At 36.6% G+C, this 17,588-nt stretch overlaps 1 protein-coding gene, 1 long non-coding RNA gene and 1 pseudogene across 5 annotated transcripts in view; 1 reads left to right on the top strand and 2 right to left on the bottom strand.

The window, feature by feature from the left end:
- The window catches only part of LOC125961784 (uncharacterized), a 387,293-nt gene that overhangs the window by 164,744 nt on the left and 204,961 nt on the right, over positions 1 to 17,588 (top strand). The gene's annotated exons all lie outside the window — the stretch shown is intronic.
- The window catches only part of RALYL (RALY RNA binding protein like), an 834,129-nt gene that overhangs the window by 659,269 nt on the left and 157,272 nt on the right, over positions 1 to 17,588 (bottom strand). The window lies entirely within an intron of this gene.
- On the bottom strand, positions 376 to 624 carry LOC101270302 (40S ribosomal protein S27-like; annotated as a pseudogene).

Here is a 17,588-nt window from a genome sequence, read left to right as displayed (position 1 = left end):
CTTGGTTTTTATTTTCTTTTCGGTTTTTTATGTTTTAAAAATTCATGCAGACGACTTAATGCTCTGGCCAGGCTATTCTACTGCTAATCAGAGCTGTTAAGTGTCTTATAAGCTGGCTGCATGCAGTGTCATTATCACCTTCCACAACACTGAATTCTCACTGTGCTTCCTGAATTCATCAGAATTAAAATTTACCAACTTTACTTTTTTTTCAAGAACATTGTCCATTAAGGCAGACATCTTCAAAGGGTTTACCTTTATGAACAGTTCTCCAATTTGCTGAAGAATCTAAAGTTTTTCTCATCTTTAATGATGCTTTTGTATTCAAAATGTGTTTATGGTATGGTTTCCTATTCATCTTGATTCAGGGTACTTTTAATGCTGCTTCTGTCTGAAGAAGCATCCTCCTGTAAGCCTTGCTTTTCCTCTTGCAGGCTGGCTGAGGACAGTAGAGCAGCCAACACACAAAACTGCTGCTCGTGCATGGCTAAAGACAGTGGTGATTTTATAGCATCCTAGGCATTTCACATTCATGAAGTAGGAATTGGGGCTCTGCATCAGGCACTCCTTGTGTTTCCTCTTCTATCTTGCAGAGAGATGAAGGAAATCCTTTGCAAGTGGCATCTTCTCATGGGGAAGTCATCATCCCAGAAAGTCTAATAATTTTTTAATGAAATGTAGCCAAGCTACATTTCAGAATGTAGTCTCCTAAGGACTTTGGATTTTAGTGTCCAGTAAGTTCACTTAAATAAGATGTCAAAAGTTTCCCCTATATACATATGAATGATTACTATAAATTTGTTTTCCATTTTTCCTGAATTTGAGCTCCAGAGGTCTTACATTGCTCTCCTTTATGATTATGACAGTTGCAGTTATAATCACAAAAAATGTAATATAGAAATATAATAAGGAAGTAGTAAGTTTTGAACAGTTTTGTTGTTTTTCGTTTGTTGGAAAGAAAGAGTGAGGGGTATTAAATGCCACTAAATATTTCCACTAAAAATCTCTAAACATCTCCCTCCTAGGATATTGCCCACAGATATGTTTCATGGTGAAGAGAAAAATAGTGTCAATGCCTGTTATCACAAAATTTTTTAACCAGATAATATTAAATACATTAATGTGTTTAGCCCAGCTCCTGGCATGTAATAAACTGAATAAATGGGAATTGAAGAGGTTTCCTTTAACAGGGGAATAGAAGACAGTAGAAATAGAGATTCTGGGAGACTTTTAAGAAACTAAACATGGGCTTCCCTGGTGGCGCAGTGGTTGAGAGTCCGCCTGCCGATGCCGGGGACACGGGTTCGTGCCCCCGTCTGGGAAGATCCCACATGCCGCGGAGTGGCTGGGCCCGTGAGCCATGGCCGCTGAGCCTGCGCGTCTGGAGCCTGTGCTCCGCAATGGGAGAGGCCACAGCAGTGAGAGGCCCGTGTACCGCAAAAAAAAAGAAAAGAAACAAAGAAACTAAACATAATGCAAAATCAGTGGGTTTCTGTGTGTGTGTGTGTGTGTGTGTGTGTGTGTGGCATGAGAGAAACGGATTATGAGGAAAAGGAGTAGCACTCTATTCTATTCAATCTCTCTTCTCAACATCACAGACCAGGGTGTGTTTGCCTAATAATTTAATTTTTCAGTAGTAGCACTTTTTGAGGATATTTTACCCAGAAATAATAATCTTATTAGTAAGACTCTTTTTCTCTCCTTTCTCTGAAACAAGGCATTTCTGCAACCTCTGATAATTTGAGACTTTGTTTTATAACCTCCGATAATCTGATAACCTACTGACCCCAGAGCAACCCTAACCTCCTAATTCCCACGAAGTGACTAAAAGGTACTGCCCTCATCCTGCTGCCAGGCTTCTGCCACTTTGCTCCTTCACAGTGTTGAAAATATTTCTGACCACTTACCCAACTGTAGTTTGTGTAATTATTCAAGTCCTAAAACATGGCGCTAACCACCACCATCTAGCAGTACTGAAGAGTTTACACTGATAATCACTTGTAGCACACCTACTTTTTCGAAGCTGGGAAATTGCGTTGGTTTCCTTTGTTCCTACTTCTGTCCCTTACCACTCTAAAATACTAATTTTACTGAACAAATCATACGGCTTGCCATTTACACAATTCATGGGCAATATACACTGAAACACAAAACATCACTTTATGCATGTATGGATGGGTGTGGTGGGTGGGTGTGTGTGTGTATAACTTCCTGTGTTAGTTCTAACTACTCTGAAAACACCTTTAATTTACATGAAAATAATAACTTCTTATTCTTGAAAATCTAATTATTTCAGCAGATGATTAAGAAGGTTAGGTAATTCATCTTAGTCTTCTCAAAAGGTAATTAGGTAATCATCTTAGTCTTACCCCAATTCTTACACCTAACCAAGTTAAATCAGATTATTTCAGCTATACACAGTGAAACTGAATACTCATTGTCTTTTAAAACTTAATTCTTCAATGCCCACTGGGAGAAATACTGAGTCATTCCTCAGCAAAACAATATAAACACATACACTTGGAAATAAAATGATGACAAAGACCACTATTATTCAAAACTTGCAGGGTTTTGTAAAGCATCACTGTTGGACCTTTTTGTGTCCCATTGCTGTTAATGAAATTTGAAATTGATGGAGTTAGAATGAAGAAAGGACAAATAAGACTCCCTGCTGAAATCATAGCTTGTGTTGAATGTTCAGTATCTGAATGTCTCTAATTCCTTCTGTTTTGAAATTGTGCCACCAAAATGATGTTCTATTTTAATCCATTATATTAACTGATTGAATGCTTAAATAGTTTTCTTTGGGAAGAAAAGGATTCATTGGAATTTTTTAATGGTTTGCTATAGGCTAATGTATTTTAATAGGAGAGCACTTTCCTATAACTATTTAAACTAAAGCATGTGAGAGATTAATATTTTCTATTCACTAGTGTCATTTGTTTACCTTGTTCTTTTAGAATATGAAACTCAGCTTGCTGATTTGCAGTGTTAAAAGGTTCAAAATAAATATACTCCTGACTTAAGAACATCTACATTAACATGCTTGAGTGAAAGTAAAACTAGTGATTAAAGGAGAAAGGAATTCTCCTGGAAATGTTTCTATAACCTACTATCCCGCTGACCTTCCCCAGTTCCCTTCATCTATCACTTAAATCTTGATCAGAAGATCTGTAAGAAATGACTGAACTGGACAGAAAGGTGTCTTCACAGTCAGAGAAGAGAAACAACATGCAGAGCCCAGAACTCCAATCAGAAGCCTTTACTGACAGAAAGTTGGCACACAGTCCCCTACAGAGGCTGCTCTCTTTTCCTTTGGCTTCCATTGATTAATTATTTTCCAAGAAAAAAGTTTTGTCCATCACAACTGTTAAGTCTGATACCCCTTAAACTTAAGTCTAGATTTTATTGGATTCCAAGATGACAGTGTGGCTGCAGTTCACGGAATAACCCGTGCGCTCCGCTCTCCATTTCTCAGCACCAGGAGCCCTCCTGTGCATCAGTAGAGTCACTGACTCTTTCTGTACAAAAGGCTGTGCACAGAAGTGGTGTGTGTCACTCCTGACACAAGCATTTCAGAGTATGCGCTTGATCCCTCAGTCCTCTCCTCCTCTTCACAGTGACCAGGAGGCCACCTTCCCCAGATGGTGCAAGTAAAAGATGGTGGAACCTCTGTCAGCCTGGCCCATGGGTGACCACATGAAGCAGAGCTCTCTGCAAACTGACTTAGAGGTACAGTAAACATGAAACAAACTTCTGCTGTGTTAAACAAAGGAGATTTCTGGGTTAAGTTGTTGCCACAGCATTACCTCTGATTAAACAGGCTTGCCCTTTAGAGATGAAGGTATTAATGGGCACCTGGGTTACTCTGTAGGACTCAAGACAAATGGAAAGGCTCAAATATCAAAATGAACATCTGCAGCTCAACAAAGATATTTCCATTCTTGGTTAGGGGTCTTTCAGATGAAAATAATTAAAACCCAGTTCAAACTACTAAAGGTAAATGAATGTACACTGGTTTGTTAAAGCCATGGGAACCACAAAACTGTTGGAAAGGAGAGGGTTGCAAATGGGATGCTTCAGGAACAAGAATCAGAGACTGCAACGTTGACAGGACACTCTCCACTTCTCACCCTTGTATCTCCATATAGGGTCCCTTCATTTTCTCTCTGTGCGGCCAAACTTTTCCCGCAAGCCAAGAAACAGGGTTCCTGATGGTTCTCAAACCTCTGCCACCAGAGAGAAAGTGACAGATGCACTCATGTCTTTTTGCTGTAATTTAAAATTCCCAAGGAAAAATATGATTGTCATAGCTGGAGGTAAATGTCCCCAGGTGGGCTAAGCAACTGTGTTCAGCAAGGGATGTGTTCTGTAGATGTCGTTAAGCTTCAATGCAGAACATCTAGTTGGAACAGAAGCAAATCCAAAAACTGTTTCTAAAAAGAGGGCCTTTCTGGTCAGACAAAGCATAGACATGTTCAAAATCCATTATGCACATAAATAAAATCCAAAAATCTCTTAAAACTAAAGGTTTTGTTTTCTAATTCATTTGATGGCAAACTTGACCTGATCTGAACTAATTTGGCAAACTAGGCATGAACTTGACGTGAAGCTGTTGAAATCTGTTTTTTTTTCTTTTTTTAAACATCAGGGTTTTATTTTCTGAACACAATATTCTGCTTTTCTTTTTTTAATAGTATTTTGATTTTATCTAAGTATAATACATGCACATGGTAAAAATTCAACTGCAATGTTTATTTGTGAATAGTAAATACATTTCAACATAGAAATATTTGAATGTAGAAATATTTGTAGAATATTTGAGTATGGGTTGCTGTCCAAATCCTTCTGGGGGTGTTATATAAAACATGGTATATGCATTATATTACTTTTCAGATTATAAATTCAAAAACATGCCTCTAAGGTTTTTAGATAAGAGACTTACATCAGGAATTATAATAGTACAAATATAAATATCCATAGAATAAATTATGTTATCATAATTTAAGAACATACATGTAATAGACACAGAGATCTATCTACCTATATCTATAATTCTCTTTGAGAGAGAGAGTGAGAGAGCACATATCCAAATAGATACATGGACATTTGTGTTTCTTACACATTTAACTTTCCATTGTCAGCTACACATTCTTAACAGGAGAGTTAAATATGTCAAGAAACATCAACTCAATACTACTTATGCACACAGTGTGAGATTGTGACTTGCTGAAGTAAGAAGTGGTATGATGGAATCACATAGATTCAGAGATGAAAGTAATCTTAGAAATCATTTAGGACACTCTCTCATTGTCATATGAGAACATTGGAAAGGGGAGAGAAAAAGTGACTTCCTAAGCACAGAGTTGGTGATAGTGAGGTTCTACAATCTTTTTTTTTTTAAATTTTAATCAATGAAACACAGATTTTTAAAAATTCTAGTCCACTGAGGTTTAAGCCCTTTCAATATTACATATTTGCTTAGATACCTTAACTAAATTATGAGCAAAAGGATAGGGAAAAATTATAGTGATACTGAAGTGGTCTTAGATAAAAGGTGTTATAAAAGTGTTATTTATTATCAAAAGAAGTATGGGAGAGACTGTTATGTCTCAAGGCAAAATTTGCTAAAATAAAAATATTCTGAAAAATACTTGAGTACTTCTATGATGATTCTAACCTTTGGATTTGTTAAGGCAACTGAAAAGTAGTAATTTTTTTCTTACAGATATAAACTATATTGAAAGATATGAAAAATTATGAAACATATAATGGTATATTATATGAGGTACATTTCTCTCCAATCACTATGTAGCTGACTTTGTTTTCAAGAGAATTTCTGTAAAGTGTTTTTCCCCAAACTCCACAATATTTTACCCCACTTTCTGTTGTAAATAACCTGAAAGATTGCTATGTTTTGTCACAGACTCTATTTCCTGCTCCTCCCAAAAGCTCTCATCCTTTTCATCACTCTTGTGAAAATTTACCTTAAAAGTAATAACATCTACCTGTCATTATGGTGTTCATGGAAGTGGTGAATTGTATACATCATGCAGGTAAAGAGCTGACTAGCCCCCAAGTTACTCATCTCTGATATCACTAGTTATCAAATAGTGTAAACATGTTCTTTACCAGTACTCTATCATTTCACCCCCAGTGGTCCAGATTCTCACTGATTGTTGTTGTTGTTTGCACAGTGTGCTTGCATTATCTTTCTAAGTGAACTTAAAACCTATGCTGCTTTAAGGTAGACATTATGGATATCCCGTCTTCATTTTGCAGGTTTGAAAATTATATCCAAGGACTTCCCTGGTGGTCCAGTGATTCAGAATCCACCTTCCAATGCAGGGGATGCGGGTTCAATCCCTGGTCAGGGAATTAAGATCCCATGTGCTGCGGGGCAACTAAGCCCATGCACCGCAACTACTGAGCCTGTGCACTCTGGAGCCCATGCGCCACAACTAGATACAAGCAAGTGCTCCACAACTAGAGAAGCCCATACGTCAGAATGAAAGATCCCGCAGGCTGCAACTAAGACCCAATGCAGCCAAATAAATTAATTGATTAATTAAAAAAAAATAAAATTATATCCAGAGAAGTTGAATCATGTGCCCTCTTAGATCACACAGCTTTTTAATGGTTTTAGTGCTTATTAGTCATTTTGATACATACAAATTTCACTTTAACATACATACAATTCACGCTTCCAGTTTTGGAGACTCTGTCTTCCTATTATCTTTTGGTTAGAGGTAGGGTCTTCCCTCCCGCAGTAGAACCAGAACATTCCAGTTACTTGCTTGCTTTCTCTGGTTCCAGGCCTCAGAGCATCAACATGTGACTCAGGAAGACATCATCTGGGACTGTGAATCTAGAGCAAGTGACCCAAAGAATTAAGGGCAGTTAAAAACCAACTATAACCACAGCCACAGTGCAGCACCCACGTGTGGTGTCAGTGCCAATAGTGTCAGTATGGTCAGTGTGGGGTCCAGTATCAGCAACAGAATGATCCTAGCCACTATTCCAATGGCATGATTTTGCCAAGTAGCTGTCTTAAGTTCCTAACCATTTTGAAATCTGTGGTTTCCAGCATTCCATTTAACTCTATGAGCTAACAACTTCCTTCCAAAAAAAATTCCTTTCATGGTTAAAACCCATATTTGCTCTCTGTTGTTTACACCCAAAATCTCTGAATATAATGTCAGTATTGAGTTAGCACACAGGCTCACCGACCCGTAAAGCTTTATTCTTTTTCCATCATATGTATCTCACTGCTTTCATAAATTTAATTTTCTAGGCCCTATCAGTGGTACCTTCCACTGCCAATAATTTCTTTTTAACTGTTCATTTTTTTATCCCTTTATTTATGATATAAATTGGGTTATAATGACTAACATCAATTTTTTACATAAATAGCTTATAGAGTGTAGGCAAGGTATTGACTGTTGTGGCCAACATTAGTTTTGCAACACTGTAAATCTGTTTCATCCTACAGATGAAGAGTGATTTATAAGTAATTAATAAACTCTGGAAAAGAAAAACAAATAGTGTCTATCTGTAAATGAGAAAAATATTGGATGAATATATGAGAGACATATTTGTGCCTTCAATATGTAAGAAAGGACAGGTGGAACATTATGTAAAGTATAAAATGTATCAGACTGGTATATCTCGAAACTCCCAAACAGCTATGTATTTTAACAACTGACTGGAGGATAGTTTACCATTAAAAGGAAGACTAGTTAATAATCAAAGCGTAGAAATCGTTCATTTATTTACTTACTCATTCAGTTATTTGTTCATCAGCGAGCAGTTCCAAAAGCACCAAGCATGTCCCAGTTGTCAACTCTGGTTTATTACCTATGAAAGTTTAATAGTGCCTCTCACTGCCAGTGGACGTTTGTGCCCTGAAGTGCAAGTGGGGGGGGGGGGGGGGTACATGCATTGCATAGAAAGTTAAAAAAAAAATTGAAAATTGGAGCTGAAAATAAGATTTTCTCTAAATTTCTGTATCCAATATATGGTAGACTTTTCTAAATTATATATTAATTTATCTTAAAATGTGGCAATTAATTTTCTGATGTAACATTTTAGCAACATTTTAAAAGCTTAAACTGAACAACTAGAAAAAATTATGAACTGAAGAACTGGTGTGAAATGTACTTTCTTAGTAAGTATTGTTTGTAAAATTTTTAAAATGCAAAGCCATGTTTTATAAGTTAGCATTTATGAAACTCAAGATTTATCACAACATACAGACTTTTTACTAACATAAATATTATTTATTTTTGTAAATTCAGGATCATTTACTCTTTTAGTAGCTTAATTTAATTATAACAGTAAACGACATTTTATTTAATACCAGATCACATTCACAGTTTTAATGTTATTAAACTAATATTTTACTAATTGGAGGAACAAATAAGCCAATGTTATATATTAATACACTTCTTATTTTCCTCCAGCTATGTCAATAAGTTGCAATCAAGGGCTTTTTAAGTAGGTCATATGCTACTTCATTGAAATATTAAAATATTTTAGTTTCCATTAGAGGGTTATTGTCAAAGCTGTTAGAGATCTGTATTGTTTATGAACATCATTTGCTGGTCACAGTATAATCCATAATACTTGATTCCTTAATGTAAGCCACATTAGATGAACCTTAGGCTCCTAGTAATAAAAGTAAACTTTATATATTAAAATGGCAACCTCCACCATTTTCCCAGAAGTGATGGCAGGTGGTGTGTAGACGTCCCCAGGGGGTGGGGCAGGTGGTAATGGTATATGCATTTTATTTGGTCTCTTCCCCTATCAATCACTCTCACTCTTCGCTCTCCCTCCCCTGCCTCCCACTTGCCCCGCCCCATGTGAATGGCTTTAGGTTAGGTACTGCTACTCTGGTTCTAGCACTCAGCCCCCACCATCCTCTTTGGTCGCACATTTGTGTTGTGTATTTGGCCCTTGAGGGCACCTGAGTTTGAGAACTGAGAGTTACTGCATAACAAGACTAAACATAAATTGGAACAGAGTGTGAAAGACAGAAGAAAGACTCTCCTCTTGCCTTTAAGGAGCCGAGAATTCAGTAGTAAAAACAAACAAATACTACTATAGCATACAAAACAGCGGTACTCATCTATATTCCACACAGACATATCCAATGGAAGGGGCACATTTCCACCAGTATCGGTAATTGCTGTGCTGTGATTTTTTTTTGGCGGTACGCGGGCCTCTCACTGTTGTGGTCTCTCCAGCTGTGGAGCACAGGCTCCGGACGCGCAGGCTCAGCGGCCATGGCACCCGTGTCCCCTGCATCGGCAGGTGGACTCTCAACCACTGCGCCACCACGGAAGCCCTGTGCTGTGATTTTTGCAGCAGTAGCAGAGTAAGTTCTCTTGCTGTAAATCAAAGTATGTAATTAAAATCTCAGGGCGTTGGGAGGTGAAGAAACAGAAGCAGAGGTGAGCAGTTAGAAAATGCTCCTGAAGTGATTCTTGGATGCCTCCCCTTATTCACCTAGCTCTACCCTTCTCAACTCCTCCTCTGCCTCTTTCTGAGAATCACAGATGCAGACAGGGTTTAATGGAATCACACTGCAGGGAGTTTGTCTATAAGGATAACGATACCAAAAGGCTTCCCTGTCTCAGGGGTGGTTTTGCACTGTGCCAGCCTGGAAAGGCTGAAAACTGAATCTCCCGGAATTCCCTTTCCTTTGTGGTATTGGGTTAGGTTGGCCATACAGGAATATACACGATGTTTGGAAGGTGGCGATAAAGCATCACTCATTATCCTCAAGAGGTCTGTGCAGGGCCCCGCGAGCCGCTGCATTTCACTCCCTTTGTGGCTAATTTGATGGCACCATATCGCACAGGAAAGCAGCCAAACTGGCAGTTCGTTCAAACTCACCCTTCTCCCCATCCTCTTCCAGTTCCTTGGTGTCCTGAGTGAGGTGCATGTGCAGGTCCCTGATGAAGGCCATCAGTTTCTTCAGCAAATAGCCAACAACACTGAGTTTAGATGTAGTGACAGATGGACGTGGCTTCCGGTTTGTCCTTGTGGGTTCCAGAGTGTCCTCATTGGCTCCCAGCTTGTCCTTGCTTTATCTCTGCTTTACGTCCAGCTGTCCAGTTGACTTACAAGGACGTCATGCTTGTCATCACATGCGTAGGTAGCAGCTTTCCACAGAACTTCTTCACCATTAATTAGTGTTTTTTTCGGATCCCTCAATCACCCCTTTTCAGATCTTTATTTTCCCAGTGTTTCTTACAATTGTGAAATGTTTAATTCCAATAATAATAAAAAAAATCCCTTAGTCTAAACCACTCATGATGGTTCTGCTTTCTTACTCAAACTCTAATTTATATTATATATATGTATATACACACACATTTCATATATATATATATGAAAGCCTTTAGTAAGTGCCTCAATTCCTGTGAGACTGGCTAAAGTGCTATTACCCAGAGAGGAAGAAATCCCTCTAGAGAGAATAATTAGGGACACATGAAATGTTGAGATGTCTGAAACCATATGATCCCGATAAGAACAAATACCCAACTCATGCAATTCCTCTCTGTACTTTACTTAAATCTTGGTGCCTTCCCCTCTGTAGCAAGTACTATGCTGATACTTTGCTACCAGTGATCTATATTCTAAGGAAATGTAACTATCTCCTGATTGTATCCTCTGCCTCCAGCACTCTCTGGCATTTTGTGTCTATTCAAGAATTACTTACTGAATGAATGAAGGAAGGAATGATGCAGTGAATGAATGAATGCTAAAGGCACTTTCCATCCACTGAAACTTCAACATAATAATGTTCACTGATTCTCTACTACATTATTATGCACAGTACTTGTTCGATTTTAAATAGAATAACCTGGAAGATAAGAATTATTATTGGAATTTTACAGATGAAGAAACAGAGATTAAGTAAGTATCTTGCTCAGAATCACACAGCCAGTGTATGAGAATAAACTTGTGTTTGTCTCACCCCAAAGCAGCGGCTTGTTCTGCTACATCAGGCTGCCTATCAAAAGAACCTTCTCTCTGGCGAAGCCTCACACAGGCAATTTTATCTTGACTTCTTCACCCACCCATCTCCCAGGAGCATGTTCTCCTTCCAGGGTCAGTTATTATTTTTCATTGTTTATTTGGTCGGCTATTCTCAAACACAGTTTTCTGCAGATTTAAAATGCCATCTGGTCCAGCCTTTGATTCCTGCTTCTCCCAAATTCTGCCTTGTGAGTATGACTCAGCCTGACCTGCTTCTGCTTTCCATTTTAAATCTGGCTAAGAATGACATCAATGGATAAAAAAAATTAGTCATTGGCTTTTCGGGTGAGCTGTGGCTTTGGATTTCTTCTTTGATGTACAGGACATGTGACGAGATTCACTGCAGCTCTGAAGCAGCCATGCCGTCAACTATGGCAGCAAACCTACCTAGTCCTCCTGTCCCAGTTTCCTAACTGTCCAGTTTCTTCCAATGCCTCCCTAGTGGGTGTACTCAGGCCACTTCCCAACTTCCTGGTTCTCTGTGGCTCTGACCTGGGTGCCCACTGCCTCATTTCCATCACAGCCGCAGGCTTGAATATTGGAGTGCTAGAACACAATCCAGGTAGCTGGAACATCAAACTTGTATAACTCCGATGGAATATTTTCACACAAAGTGAGGAGTGGGGCTTATCATGTCACTCAGATTAAAGGCACAAATCATTATTTCATATGTATTCTGAAATCACAGTAAATACATTAGCCCATTCACTGCAGAACAGCCACATCAGCAGTTCAGATTTGGTCTTTGTTGTGGTTGTTGAAATAAGTTCTTAATGTGCAATGCTCAGTAGTATCTGAGTAATACATTACAGTAGACATGAACCGAGTTTCGATATTTCCTCTTTGGAACGAATTATGCTTATTTACAAGTTAAGAGTGGGTAGTTCTAATTACTTACCCTGTTGTGAGTTTTAATGACTGACCTTAAGCTACAGAGGGTTTTCCAGCTATTATTTCCTGTAGAGTTTCTAAAAGCAACAACTCTTATTAATATTTGTAAAAGATAATGTTGGAAAAAAGGTAATGTTAAAATCAAGGCACTCTATAGATATATTTAAGGACAGGAAAAGGTATTACCATTGAAAAAACTGTACATATTTTCAAGCACAACACAAATATTGTAGCAGTATTTAACTGAACTATTTTAAAATAGTGGCAATTATACTTCCTTACATACTTTTCTAATTTTTAAACCATAAAATTACAGTTTGAATATACAGTCTGACATAATTAGAACTATGCACAGCTTCTAAAGCGTGCATAGGAAAGGAAATGCTAATTCACTTCAAGAAAAACTGCTTCTTAAAATGGCAAAACACTAGCATTTTGTATTTTTCAGGTTTTTTAATTTCCTGTTTTTGAGAAGTTGTTGAATGTAGGATAATATTTTGGCCCTGATTCTGTAAGGACAAGCAGTCTGGAGACCTGACTCCCTGCAGAGCACAGTGAGAATTATCCAATGTCATTGTCCTCTACAGATTCATAGAACTGTTGCTGTGAAAAAAACATGGCAATGAATCTAATTCATCCTCCAACTCAATGCCTGCCGGCATATCACATACCTCTCTAGAGAGATCGAAATGTATTCTATTTTTAAAGATTTCCAGAAATCCCATAACGTCACTCAGTAAATCCTTCCAGTGTGGAATTACTTTCCACACCAGGAAACATTTCCTTATATCTAACTAAAATCTTTTATTCTATAGTATCTTTGTGCCCTCTGCTTCCTCTTGTCCTATTTGCAGTCAAGATTAGGAATGGATGCTTTCTTAAATATATATATATATATACATATATATATATATATGAATCACTTTGCTGTATACCTGAAACTAACACAATATTGTAAATCAACTGTACTTCAATTTAAAAAAATGGATGCTTTCTGTATTGTCTTATTTATTGGTGTTTAATCTTCACTGGAATGAATAACTCATTATAACTTTCTTGAACATTTCAGTGTCTCTTTCACTAGAAAGTTCCTGAATATTTCAATGTCTTTTACAAGTAAGTAGTTTTTATGTTAATACAATGTCTTACAAACTTCACAACAATTATTAGATTAATACAAAATGTTCATGTTTATCATCTAGCACAAGTGCTTACCTGGGAGGGTCTCAGAAAATATTTCTTAGTAGTTTACAGGAGTATGGGGTTTCCAAACTCTAGCATTAACTGAAACAAGTAAACCCTAAAAAGATCAAAGAGTATTCAAATAACACCCCTGTGCTCCACAGCAAGAGATGAACACACTATTTTAAATTGTATTCATTTTCATTAATTTAGTTTTAATAAGCCATACGTAGCTAATGACTACTGGATTGCACAAGGCATGTCTAGTAAATACAACTATAAAATTGTATATTAGAAATTTTATTTGGAAATTATTAAATTTTAGAAAAGTGAGTTTATGTTTTTTATCTCAGAGCATATCCTGTTACTGCAAGAGTGAATTCAGATTCTAAAAGTATCCATTTTGTATATACAAACTGGGAAAGTCTGTTCTTTCTTTTATCATATAGTTATTTTATGAAATTAGTATTTTCCAAGTGTCAGACAAAATATGAAAATGTACAGGTAGGAATACTAGCTATCATTAAAAATTCTTCTATTTTAAACTAAAATAAAAGAAATGATTCCTGAAGATAGTTAAGAACATTAAAGATTTAAATATTAAACTCATATATAAAATAAGTATATTGTAAGCAGAATAAATGTTTTCTTACTTTACTACAGCACATTTATCTTTGAATTTACAAGTGATTCATTACTAATCCAGCAGCTAATTCAATCCTTCATTCTATTCACTTCACAAGGATATATGGTTAATTTAACAAATGTGGTTTATGCTGATTCAGTAGAAACCTACAAGATAATAGCATTAAATTTTGGAAATTTTTGTCTGGGTTTGTTTGCACTTTCAAACCCTGTCTCAAAATAATTTAAGGATTGTTACCTTGTAATTCAGTCTCTCATCCCCACCTCCATCCCCTAGGAAATAAAATTACAGTTATATACTGTGAAATAATAATGAAAAATAATATTTCCTTTAATTCATATTTAATAAAATTGATTAAATTGGTTAAATAGTATATATATATATATATATATATACCTGTAGATAGATAGATAGATACACACACAAACATATCTTTTCATTTTTTCATTACCAGGTTCTATTTCTAGCATCTGTATTCTTTTTTTTTCCAGCAGTTTAATCACCTAGTCCTTGTTCACCTCATAACTGAACTACTTCAACAATTTTATAACCGTTCTGGATCCCTCTAACCTTGCCCTTATCCAATAAGATACCATAAATCTATTTCACATATAGTTCGTGTAACACCACCCTCTTACCTAAAGCATCTCTGGAAGATTTTGGCATTTTGTCATCTGAATCTATGACATTAAATCAACCACCTCCTCGTTCTCTCAACATTCATATTTCTAAGCATTTTTCAATTCCTCATTAACACAGTTTTATCAGTGCAGCCAAGCCATTCTTCCTCCATGACCAGTTCAAGATGGCTTTATTTTCTCCATATTTTCTTAGCCCTCAATGTCATATCAATATTCTCACTGTCACATATTCATCATTTCCTTCAAGCCCCTGCTAAAAACTATGCCCATGATTTGCTAATCTATCATTCACTAATCTCTTCTCTAATCTTTTGCTAATCTGTCCTGCTTTATAGTTTTCTGATCTCAAACCTCATAGCAATAAACTACAAAACTTCACATATTCATAGAGGTAACAGTCTTTATTATTTTACAGAACACACATGCACACTCATACACACACACAATTTTGTCTTCCTGCCTAAATGCTGTGATTCTGGGGTATTCTCCAAATTCTGCTGTAAAGTCCTATTCCCCAAATATTTCATTTTGGGTTGATAAATTAATAAAATGACTATTTCTTACCTAAACTAAATATTTTAAATGGGGTTTAGAAATTTTAAGACCAATGACTTCACTAAAATATTCCAAATGAAAAACAATAAAATATTGATATTTAAATTCATTCCTTGACATCTCTTTCTATTTGCTACTTGAAATTGTTTGGTGAAATAATTCTAATTTAACTTAAATGCAAAATATAATTTTAATGTCTCTAAAAATACTAATGTGTTGTTCAAAATTATTTTTTATTTCAAAATTATTTTCTTACTAGGCTGTCCATGCAGATGGAGAACCAGATTTCAAAGAAAAATTCTTATTTCCTTCATGTAGCAGAAGAAAAAAAGCCAAGCATTTGAAACTTTATTATACTAATTTTCTTTTTGTTTCTCTGTTAATCATTTTCAAGATTAACTGCTTTTAACTTTTGATTTCTAATGGGCAAATAGCCATCAGCAAAAAAGTTTGGCAAGTTAGACTATAGTAAATAATAAGAAAGAAAAAGTTGAAGTCTAGCTAGTTCAGTATAGGATGATGAACTACATGAGCCAATAATTTAAAAGAAAATATCCTAAAATGATGAAAATTTTTTTCTAGAGATCAAACAATATAAGTTAGGTATTTCACTGAAAGTCCTGAGAACATGGATTAAAAGTTGTTTTCACTAGATATATTTCCCCAGTGCCTAAGGTATTGAGCAAGATTTCGCAAGGAAACCTTGACCTTCAATTAGTGTTATGCTGGACAGAATTAATCAGACTCCTTAGGGCTAGACACATAATGAGAATTAGTGCAGGGTAAGTTTTAATTTAACTTTATGGTGAATGTCTGTAATAGCTGTAGACAGTACATGGGAATTTATGAGATGCCACTCAAAATCAGGGAAATCAATCTTTCTTCGCCTTCAGCTGCTCTTACATTTCTTCTCTGCTCTACAGTGTATCAATCACACTTTTTTTTTTTCCTGGAAATTTGCTTGTCACAATGATCAGAGACAGTACTGGCATAGGTTGGTGGGGTCCCAGGTGTGTCTCCCTGCAATATGAGGGACAAAAGTACATATTGTAGAACTGTTCTGCATTCCACATGCTCTTCAATGTACCTCCAGGATTGGAACTAGCATGTTGTTATAGTTTGTTTTATTCACTGTGTTACCAAGACTTGTTCAACATTTTAGAAGAGGTTGATAGCAACACCACTCATGCTGTTTGTGACACCAATACAGCACATATGTGTCAGTCTGATCACCACTGCTATGTTGTGGTGATTCTACATATTGCTGCAAACATCATGTACCCCACTGCACTATATATAGAGTTGCAAACATCCAATTACCTCATTTTGAACCTTGCCTAAACATTTACATATCGTTTAATTTTTCTATTTTATGACAAATAGATCATTAAATATATTTTTCATATGAGGTATATAGGCAAATTATATTGTCTATGAATTTCACTTCAGATTACTAAAAGGGGTTTTGGTGTCTAACAGGGTTGAGAACCACTGTTCCAAGCCAACTGTGATGATCCCTTTCTCTTTTACCAAGCACTCATCATTCTTTGCAGCAAGGGGAGGCCAAGGACAGGGAAAACTATAAAGAAGTAAAGAAGTCCTCTGGTGGTCTTAGAGGAAAACATTTACTTACTGCTTATTCTAAAAGGGGAAAGAATAGAGGAGATCTTGTCAAGTCTTTACTCTTCCATCCTCATGCCTTCAATGAAAACACAATTGCATTGTAACAATGAAGCAACAAACTTGGAACAAAAGGGCAAATGCCACTGAACCAATGGATCACCTTGGAACTACTCTCTCAGTCTTCTTGATATATCAGGGTAGAGGGGTTTACATGGTTTAAATGACTGTTATTTGGATTTTACACAGCCTAAATCAGTTGTACCTGGTACACAACTGAATTTATTGAATAATACCTTACCTTCAAACCTGGTTATTCCCCATTGTTCTATGCCACCATTTACCCAGCTGTTAATGCTAATAACCTTAGAGTCACTTTTATTACTATCCATCTCCCACATTTAATCAGTCTTAAATACTATGGATTTGACCTCATAAATATGTGGAAGTCATTTACATTTTCATTTTCCCCTTTTAGCATCTTAAGCCAAATGACCATCACATTCTAATTGCATTTTCTGCTATAGCCTTCTAATTGGCCTCACTGGGTCTCCCTCACCCCCAACCATATTCTCTACCCATAACAGACTTAACTTTTTAACATACAAATTTAATCGTATTAGTCCTCTCAGGAAAATAAGCCTCCTCTTGTTGCAGAACAAATTTCCAAAGCCTTAACTAGGTACATAACATCAGTCCCACAATCTACACATTAGCCAGGTTATTTCCCTTGCCTGAAAAACCCTTCTTCCCACTGTCTCCACCACCCCACCCAACTCCACACACAAAATCTCTTTTCATTGCTAACTCATAGCCATTTTCAAGTGAAGTCAGCTTAAAACATCACTTCCTTGGAAAAGCCTTTTCTAACCATATATTCAGTCAGCCAGGTGTTACTCACTCTCATGAACACTAAGCAACATGAGGACAGTTGATATGACATACTTATCATTGTAGTCCTGCTTCCCTGCAGAGCCCTTGTCCTAGACTAAGTGATCAAATGA

This window comes from Orcinus orca, chromosome 17 (assembly GCF_937001465.1).
Source record: "Orcinus orca chromosome 17, mOrcOrc1.1, whole genome shotgun sequence".
NCBI lineage: Eukaryota > Metazoa > Chordata > Mammalia > Artiodactyla > Delphinidae > Orcinus > Orcinus orca.
This window is presented reverse-complemented; position numbering and strand designations above follow the sequence as displayed.